Raw genomic sequence first — 10,839 nt, 5'->3', positions numbered from 1 at the left:
CACAAAATGTAGTAGAATATTAAGAGATAAAAATATGACAAATTTATTTAATTGTAATTTAATAGTTGTATATGTTGCTATATTTTAATTTTTGCCTGTACCGTTATGGATGATGTAAATGCTACTTTTACTGTCCAGTTTACGTTGTTTATGATGAATTGGTATCAGTCATCCATACATTTACTATATTTAAAAAAAAATTGTGCTTGTTTTTTTCTAATACAGTATTTCAGTTGGATTGTTTGTTGTGGAATTTCGCACAAAGCTACTCGAGGGCTATCTGTGCTAGCCGTCCCTAATTTAGTAGGGTAAGACTAGAGGGAAGGCAGCTAGTCATCACCACCCACCGCCAACTCTTGGGCTACTCTTTTACCAACGAATAGTGGGATTAACCGTCACATTATAACGCCCCCACGGCTGGGAGGGCGAGCATGTTTTGCGCGACTCGGGCGCGAACGCGCGACCCTCAGATTACGAAGCGCACGCCCTAACGCGCTAGGCCATTTCAGTTGGAATAGAAATGTATTTATAACTAAGTTCTAAATACTATGAGGTTCCACTCTAACTTCTTGATCAAATGATCACGTACTGTTGGATAAAAGAAAGTCTATATAATATAAACAAAAATTCAAGTCTCAATAGATATTAAATTTCGTTCTCCTTTCTTTATTCGAATAGCTCTCCCCTCACTTCTTAGTTTTAATTAAATGTTTTATAATTTTGTAAGATTTTTGTTATAGTTTTGTGCGAAATTCTTAATAAAAAAATAATGAAAGGTAGAGTTTACTTTCATCACCCTATCTCTCATTGTACCCCGCTGGTACAGCAGTAAGTCTGTGGATTTTACCACTGACATCAGGAGTTCAATTCCTTTCGGTGGACTGAGCAGATAAGCCGATGTTGCTTTACTATAATAAAAAATAGAACTATCTCGTTATCGATTTTTAAAAATTATAGTAATAACGGATCTACGATCTGCAATTTGAAATTGATATTATCTTTATTAATACTTTTATAATAACTTGTCTTCATTTTACTCCAGGTTCTCGCATGATATAAAACATACAAATAATAAAGATGATTTGAAACCGTTTTTTTGAACAGCACATGAACATGTCATAAATTTATTTGTAATATGTCACTGTAATTATGAAAATTATTAAAAGCCAAGTTCGGCACTGGGCAATTTCATCGTTGCGAGCTTCTAAGTCAGAAAGGTCAAGGTGTTTGAAGTTAGACGATAGTTATTAAAAAATATATATTTTGTATACCTAATGGATTGTGCTCTGTGGTATCTGTAAGTTAATCAAATTAACATAAGTATGAATTTTCTTGTAAGTGCTAATTGTCAAGTAGCTCTTGTTTGATATTGTGAATATAGTAAATACAATAATTGCTGCAAAGGAAGCTAGAAGTATGTCTATCCTAACGCAAAAGTTCATAAAAAATTGTCGTAATTAGCACAAGTGGTTCAAAAAATAAACTGATAAGAGCCATTAGTTTGTTTTGAAAATTAAGATAATAATTAAAAAATAGTGTCACAAATGTTTACTTACTAAAACCTTTAGTACACTGTTAATATTTTATAAAATAATATTCTAATATAAGTACACAAATAATATAGTCTTTATTTTTGCTTTGGAGATACTTCTATTTTGTTGAGTCTCATTATCATGTTTGTGCATTATTGTGTGATGAGTCCATTTCCATTATGAAAAGCTGATGCGAATGGTGTCGAGGGTAATGTAAGACATTTTGAAGGACTTTCCACAAACCAATCACTTTACGCAAAATAAAACATAGTCACATCCAGATTGAGGTTAAACTCGAACTTATTCATCCTAAGCAAACAGTCATAACCATAATTCATCGTTTTATTTGACAGCCTGATATTTTATTCATTCCAGGTTTAATGCTCAAAACATCATAAGTACCGAATGCGTTTTAACCTATTGGTGAAATGTTTAAAAGGAGAATTCGTCTTACAGTATTGTTTCTTGATTGGCCTCACAGCGCTAACAAGCTAACTACTTCCAGCAAAGATATTTAATGTTCTAGTAGAAATAATAATGTCCAAAGTAATTTATTGAAGTTGAACAGTTTGTAATGTTCAAAATCTATAAACGTTCCTGGTCAAATATTGCAATTTTCCGATTAAGAGGTGTTAATCACTGTTATAGCTTCCCAGGCCGATAACTTTCCAATAATAATCACTTCCTTCGGCTAGACGCTTTTATATAAGAATTACGCGAGTTTGTAGAACTTTCGACAAAATTCTCGCGTATTTTCGTCAAACAAGCTTTCTTGATTCTTACACTAACGAGTGTACAACATATTCCGAGACCAAGCGCAATACATCGTCAAGAACATGCATCGCATGCCGAAAAGAAAACTATACAGAAAGAAACAGAGGTATTATAATAAATGTATAACGATAAATCCGTTACAATAGAAATAAAGTATTCCGTAGGAAAGTAGAAGAGGTGTGCTTAGTCTTCATCTACTTAATTTACTTTGATAGAGTTTGATTTATTAAAATTTCGCAAACAAATTCGTAAAATCTTCTATCCTTAGTTATCTTGCCTTCTGACTCAAATTGTACCTGAAAACAGTACAAAGTTATTAAGTTACAATTCTTATGCAATGTCCAAGTATTTTATAAAGATAAACCAGGCTAGCTTTATCGCCCAATTTGTAGTCTTTTAATACTACTTGATTATGTATTTTATTAAGATGAGAAAATCATTTTCAAGATCAGCCAACACTTGCATTAGAGAGGAGGAAATGGGAACTGAGGCGAATTCAAGTTTTAGGAAGGTGGTTTTATATGGACGGAATTCTTGTCCTGAGCAAAGACTTTTTATTAAAAAATGAACGTTTTATGCCACATTTTCAATTGGGTTTATGTCAAGGAATATGAGTTACAGTCAGAGTCTTACAAAATTGTTTTTCTTGCTTGTTTTCCTAGTTTCTGTATTTTAGATATTATAATTATAAGCTATATAGACAGATTTTTAGATGAAACAGATGTAGTTGTTATGGCCAAGATGCTAACAATCTAGTACTACTGTACTATATCATTTTTTGGAGGTACCATTTATCAGGAGATGATCTGAGAGGCCTCTGGTGGATGAAGGCTACTACGAGGCGTTACTATAAAGACAAGTAGAGTAGGAAGCATATTACTGGAAAAGTGATGATCGTTGGTACATCTAAGTGTCTCTTAAACAAGAAAGGGGCGACTAAAGCTACCAGATGCTGCTTGGAAACATAGGTTCATGCAGGCTGAATGTCAGGACCTCTAGTGATCTTTGATATAATAGGTTCATGCAGGCTGAATGTCAGGAGCTCTAGTGATCTAGTGCTGAATTTGCTCAAATGCGGTTGTTCTTGTGTTCTTGAAAAAAATCATTTGTTTGATTCTTAGAAGCTGACTATGGGAAACCATATTTGCTATTTTCTTCCATTGGAAGTGACTTCAAGCAGACTACTCTATTGCCTCTCAGTACTGCTGCAATGGAGGATATTTTCTTAAAGAGATTCAGCTTGTAACGGCTGAACCTAGAACCCGACAGTGCAATGCCTCGTACTGAACCTGTATCATCCAATTCTTAATGCAATATAGTACTTGAAAAAGAAGAATTTTAATTATTTGAGTTTAGTTATATCAAAAATTCAAGTGAGCAGTTCACGTAGTCAAATTCAAAACTCAAAGGGAAGTAGCCCATAAAAACTTTACCACTGAAGTTGGTTAAATGTGTTGCCTACACAGAAAAGCTTATCAAGTTTTTTCATGAAAAGATCATCTGCCGTAGTAACAGACCTAATCACATAAAATATACTGTTTCGTGTGAAAAAACAAGTGAGCTGTTGTTTCTGGCACAGTTTTCACTTTAGTTTTCGACTAATACTAACTCGCAGTAAATAAAACAGATGAATGAAGCTGATTTTTTAACTAACGTTATTCGAGCATTCAACAGAATCCATGGTTAACAGAATATATCAGATCACTGATCAACAACTGTGTAGAAATGTTGGTATCAGAACAGTGTTTGAGCTAAGTATTTTGCTGGTGTAAGTTTCTATAATTGCTAATTAAACTGCGTGGATGAAGGTTATGACAGTTTTTCGCGATCACGAAAAGATAAATGATGTAATTCCAATAGACCAACTGTCACATAATCTTTCGTGCTACTGCTTAAGAACAGTAAATATTAAAAAAAAAAAAAAACAGAGTAAAACATTTATCAGATGGGATTTAGATGGGTCCAGTAATGATTATGCAAAACATAGAGTGAATTTTAGGTTAGTGAACATAGCTCATTGACATTTTTCTTTTCCTGTAAACAGACAAACATCTGGATATGTTGAAGGGTGCTTGTTAGTTTAACATTCCAAACTGGAACCTGATTACTGAAAAGTCGAACCAGATGATTAAAAATACATTTAATACTGTTTTTGACATTTAACCTAGCTTAAATTTGCGGAATGCATGTTAATGTGTACTGAAAGTTACACTCTAATGTAACACATTGGATGTGGTGTTCAGTTGTTGGCAGGTTAAATCTGATGTATGAAGGTACAAACAAGAGGAACGAAATGGGTGAGATGTGTTATCATTGCTTACGACATTTTGATATTTAGTTACTGTTACTGAGAACCCGAGAATGTATTCCAAGTGGATAAAGAAGCAGGCTTAAGAACGAAAGCTTCTTACCTACATCTGTAGCATAAATCTAAGAAACGTAAAGTATATAAAAGTATATAAAAAAGCTCCTATTTCATACAGAAAGTTCTATATGACACATTGTATGCATAAGATTACCATAATACATTGTAATTAAGCTCCTTCGGTTTTTGCAATGCTGTTGATACAATTTTAGTAAATAGAAGAAATGTATTTACCTTTCTTTTAATTTTACTGTCTTATTTCAGGCCTTTATTAATTTTTGATGAATATGCTTCTTATTCTAATACTGAACCAATTACAATTCATTAAGAATAAAAATACTTAAAGCGTCCACATTTAAGAGGAGCGGTGTTACTGAATTCTGTTAATTTAACCCAAGCCTCAAATTAACAGTTATTGAACTATCTGGAATTCATAATTGTTTATACTCAGCTTGACTCACCATCATAAGTTTGGGTTTGTTTGAGTTTTTTCTTTATATGAATATGACTATGTTGTATTAACAACACTTCATTAAAAAATAATTCAAACCTGTTATATGTCGTCTTTTAACTCATTATTCCAATTCACTAATAATAAAATTTGTATTATGGCGCCAAAACTCCTTTTGTTTCGGAACTGTGATTATTAGCTTAATGGTTGGAGTTATAACTAAAATTCTTCTATGCTGGTTGATTGAAATTACCACTAAAAATACCAACAACAGTGAGAGTGTACATGAAGTGTGAACACGAAGGGTCTTGATAGAGAACCGAATGGTCTATTATTTATGTGTTTTGTTTTCAGATAAAGAACTTTATGTTTTGTCTGATAGTAAGCAAAGTAACAGAAAAATAACGGTGTAATCCTAAACTAAAAAAAATCACGGTTTATTTTGGGTAATTACATACTAAATGGCCTCAAGAATGTTAAGTTTTGTTTTCCCTTTTGGGAGAGAATAATATGAACTATGCTAGCAGATAGCTTCTATATGTTAAAACTTAATGTTTAGATCTTAGATAATTTTTTAATGTATGTGTATATAGTATTGTGAGTGACTTTAAAGATATTTGTATGAAGTCTACCATACATAATTAACTTATCAGTTGTGTTATACTAGTGGATTCCTTGGGTTAAACTAGACCATGTGGAAGGGCAACTCCGTATTAGTGGACCAATGGCGACTTTAGTAAATGACTTGTCAGCTTATATGAACTTCAGGTAGGTCTACTCACTAAAGATAATTTTGCTCGATAAACAAGTCTCAGATAAGCCTTCTCTCAGCAATAAATTCCTCGCTAGTTAGGCTTATTTTACCAACAAAAAACATTAAATTTCAAAGAGGTTGATACTCAATCAGTGCAGTGTTTTATTTGCAAAATATATATTTTTTGATATAATATATTTTCTGATTAAATTTAGAAACTATAGAAGTGCATACTAAAAATAAATTATCAAAATGAAAATGCTACTTTGTAGGAGAGACATCTTTCAAAATATGTTCGCCAACAGCAAAATACTTAAGATTGTCGGATATACAATACACTTTAGTTTAATAGTTATTATTTAGTTTATTTAGTAATTTAGTATTTAATGAATATTTAGTTTTCATAACATGAAAGTTAAAAGTTAATTATTTTGAAAGTAATAGATGACAAATTTTGTTACGTAACTCGGTGCGACACTTATGTGAAGTGTGTGTAGTTCAACTGCTGCAATATTGTTGTCATCATCTTTCTCGAAACTTCTAGCTTTTCACACGCTGTGCGAGTATTGTTACATTATAGCGTCTTCAAGTTTGTAAAAGTTCTAGGTCTCAATTGTAAAATATATGAATATTGTCCACCAAGTGAGTACAAGTTAAGATGTCATGGAAAAAGTATATAAAGAAAAACGTTAAATTAGTCGGCGTATAAGTGATTAGCATTAATGTGTGAATTTTGTAGTGTGTTTCATAGCTGGATTGTAACAACAGAGGTAAAATAATCTATCTTGTACATTGTTAAGCTTTGGATACAACTGTCGTAACCAAAAAGTTAAGTGAAGGTCAGTCAGAAAAAAAAGTTGGAAAATTTGAAGTTAGTCAGCGTATGAGTGATTAGCCTTAATGGGTGAAATTTTAAAGTGAGTTTCATAGTTTAAACGAGATGAAAAATAATTTGTCTTGTTAAAGGGCGTTCTCAAGTAACTGAACCTGCCTGTGTGGATGGACTTTTGATAAGAAAACAGAACTTTATTGAGTTTTAGATAAAACTGTGATTTCCTTTAGTGTAAAGAAAGTGTGCTTACGTTTTTTAAACAGATATTATTGTAAAACAAGTGGATTGTGTGCTATTCTTTTATTGTTCGAATTTATCACCAACAAGTTACAGACATCTACTGTGAAAATCCAAGCTCATATACATTAACCCTGATTTTGACGTGCCAGTCAATATTATACAGTGGTAAACGGAGGTAGAAGAAGACGTGGACGACTGCGAAAATATTTAGCAGTGGCAAAAATAGTGTAGAGATTACAATCATACTATAAAACTATGTTAACCAACTTTGATAAGTTGATTGAAAGAGGTGAGAAGCTTGGGTAAAAAGATAGTGAACTACGATAAATTGTTAAACAACAATAAGAACTAGAAAGAGAAGAGCAACAACAAAAGAAAGAAGCAGAGAAACAGAGAACAGAGGAAGATAGACTAAAAGAATACAGGAGCTAATAAAAAGACTGGATGTAAAAATAGAAAGAATCTGAGCATAAATAGACAATGAAGAAAACAAGAGGAAGAAGAGATTGGAAAGAAAGAGAATAAGATAACACTGAAAAAGAAAAAGTAGAGAGCGATAAAAAATACTGCGAAAAGAAATAATAAGAGAACAAATTGAGAGTGCCAAGCTCACTTAACAGAAAAAGGAAGGACATAAGAATTACACTAGGGTCAGGGTCAGCCAACTCAAGTTCCTCAAATTTGATGAACAGAAAGATGACATAGATACTTTCTTCGAGAGATATGAAAGATTCACCGAAAGTAAGAACTCAAAAAAAGGCATCTGGACAGTCTACCTTATCCCAATTCTCACAATAAAATGCTACAACTGTATGCAGATAAGATCTTAGAAGATGCCACAGGCTGTGACAAGTTAAAAGTGGCATTGCTGAAATGCTATGAATTTACCAAAAAAGAGTTTTCTCTGAGGTTCAGAGTAGTCAAACCTGACACTGGAGAAATTGTAATTCAGTTACATTGTGGAGATACTTCACAATGTAAACTGACACGCACAAGTATGAAAATAGTTTTGAGGGACTGGCAGATATATTAATGTGTGAACAGTTTATGATCACTTTCTTCGCTGACTAGTCACTGTTCCTAAAGAAGAGAGTATCAAAAGACGTGGATGAGATAAATAAGCTGGCTGAACAGTATACAGAACTCATAAGCAGCAAGTCCAAGAATAACTAATTAAAGCTCAAACCGGGGGTGGCTTGCTAAAAAAAGGATAACAGCAAACGTGGCAAGATATGAACAGTCAAAATTGAGATGGCATGGTATATTTTGTATAAAATTTCCACACAGAACAGCTGGAGCTACCTACAAATTTAGCGATGGCAAGATGCAGCTATCAGGTAAAACATAATCATTATAAGCATCAAATTCATCACAAGAAGAAAGTGCTGTATCCATGATTAAACAGTGCACAACTGGTGGTCAGCTCAAGTTAGCAAACAGGCCAACAGTGCCAGTGGTGTTTGGAGCATATGATAAAGTTGAGAGGCGACAAGTCTTAATATGCTAGTATATGAAAGTTATAGTTGGGACAAAGAAGAGAAAGTTCCTCAAGACAGTGGGTTCAGTGGTGCAGCAGTAATAACCAGTCTAGTATTTGATGCCCAGATGGTGGACAAGGTACATCTGTGTGTAATGATTGATGAAACAGTGAAGAAATTTCCCTAGCAAGAGCTAATTTAGACACTTAACACTATGTGGGAGATCTTGAGGCTATTTGTATGAAGGCACCTATCTATGACTTGATGATAGGAAGTATACCAAGAAGTAGAAGTGTTTAGGAACCAAACAAAAAGAATATTGATAAAGCATCTGCAGTCACCACTAGATTTCAATAAAAGAAAAACGAGCAAGCAAGACATAAAACCCTTTGAACTTTCGAAATGTGAAATTCTGAATGTAGGTTTATGGGAACTGAAAGAAAAAGAGAAAAAGGGCCCTTCACTGCAGAGACTTTCTAATAGTGCTCATGAGAGGTTTGAACACAAGACAAAAAGGGTTACTGGAGATGTGAAAAGATTAAGCAGGTCATGTTACATCTGTCAAAGGACAATAACTAGGGAGAAGGTAGCCAATCTGCCACTGAATGAGATGCGTATTATAGCTGTGGACTTGATTGGTCCCTTAGCATCTGTGTATTACAAGAGAAAGCAATATTTTTTAAGGTGATTGACTATGTGATACAATTTAGATAAAGTATTTTTAATTCTCCTATAATTGCGTTTATCCATGGAATATTTTGGGTAATGTGAACTACACCTAAGGAAAATGTTTTTAAAATTAATTTGTTAAACAAGGTTGATTACATATTATCGTTATTATCAGTCAGTAAGTTAACATCAAAAAGTACACATTCTTCTTGTCATTCGAGCAACTAAGTGTGAGTTGGATGTTGGGATCACTAAGATTTAGTAGTCAATAATATAAAGTAGAAATTTAAGATTTGTGGGGTTTTAGTTCTTATTAATTCACCATATAAGTGTCAAAGACATCATAAATCTTATATAAGCATAATCATTACAAGAATACTAACTATAATTGTTTACTTTGGTGACCCAAGCAGTGCTGATGAACCTTGAAAGGTGAAACTGCAGTCCATTGCAGAGGATATGATCAAACAAAGAATGCATTAGCCATCTACGTCACAAATCTTATTTTTAGTTTTAGCTTTGGTGACAAAAGGAAAACGCAAAAAAATCTGTAACATATATTTATGTAATTTAAACTTTGTTCTGTCACTTACGATTTTTATTTCAATGGAACATTCCTGAACAAGTTATAAAGAGAAACGATAAATGCCCAAAGTTTATTACTAATATAGAAATTTCTTAAATTCCAAAAGTTCATTGGACATGACAGGTATGTTGACGACTAGAATTGTCAGTATTCCTGTTATTTTGATGAGTTTTCTCATGATAACAGCAATACAGTTGTAAGCTTGAGAATACTTGTTTTGGAAGTATTTGTATATAAGTGTGTTATTGCAGAGTGATTTTGAGTATATTTTTAGAATAAAGTTTGTGAATTGTTGTAATGAACTTAGGACTTCTCCCCATATGTACGAACATAAAAGCGTATAGAATGTATTGTTTGAAATTATGCTAATTATACAAATAAAGAACTCATTTACTTCTAATGCTCCTTTTTCTAGCTATGTCTTAGCAGTACCATCGGATCACGTTTGGGGTCAGCAATTGCCTAACGGTTCTTGGAATGGAATGATGGGAATGTTGGTGAACAATGTAGGTTATTATAACATAGGTTTATTTATCGTAAGTCAGTGTTTCATTTGAAGCGTAGATAAATTATATTATTATTAAAAATCTCGATACATGTGCTAATTAAATTTCTTCCAAAAAAATGTGTATTTAGATGCCACCTCAGAGTATGTGCTTTTAATTTTACATTATTTAATTTCATTAAATTATTTACATATTTGTTATAGTATCTATTTTGCAAACAAGCTAGGCCTAAGTCTACAGGTGATGAAGAAAAGGTTTTTATGGTATATGGTAGCCCTAAAAGGAAAGCAAGATTTAATTTTGAATATGACATAAACGTTTTAAGTTTTGTTTTTCTCGACGTGTGTTAAGTTTGTTAATAGTTGCAAAAATATTTTGATTCTATAGTGAAACCTTATCTGCTATTAGTCGTCAAAGTTTGTCAGTTACAGCGATAGAAGCGGAAATTATGAGTCTACTATTAATTCAAATTAATCGTTTATTCGCCACTTTGAAAACAAAATATTGTTGATTAGCGTACACAAAATGGCTTGACATAGTTTTGCGAAATGCTACACCTTAACACTAGTTGTTAAGTGACTATGATACGTGCTTATTAACAGTGAAGTCAAAGTACTACGTACTTCCGTTAAACCTAAATTGGACATTTGAT

The sequence above is a fragment of the Tachypleus tridentatus genome, chromosome 3 (assembly GCF_004210375.1).
Source record: "Tachypleus tridentatus isolate NWPU-2018 chromosome 3, ASM421037v1, whole genome shotgun sequence".
Classification (NCBI taxonomy): domain Eukaryota; kingdom Metazoa; phylum Arthropoda; class Merostomata; order Xiphosura; family Limulidae; genus Tachypleus; species Tachypleus tridentatus.
This window is presented reverse-complemented; position numbering follows the sequence as displayed.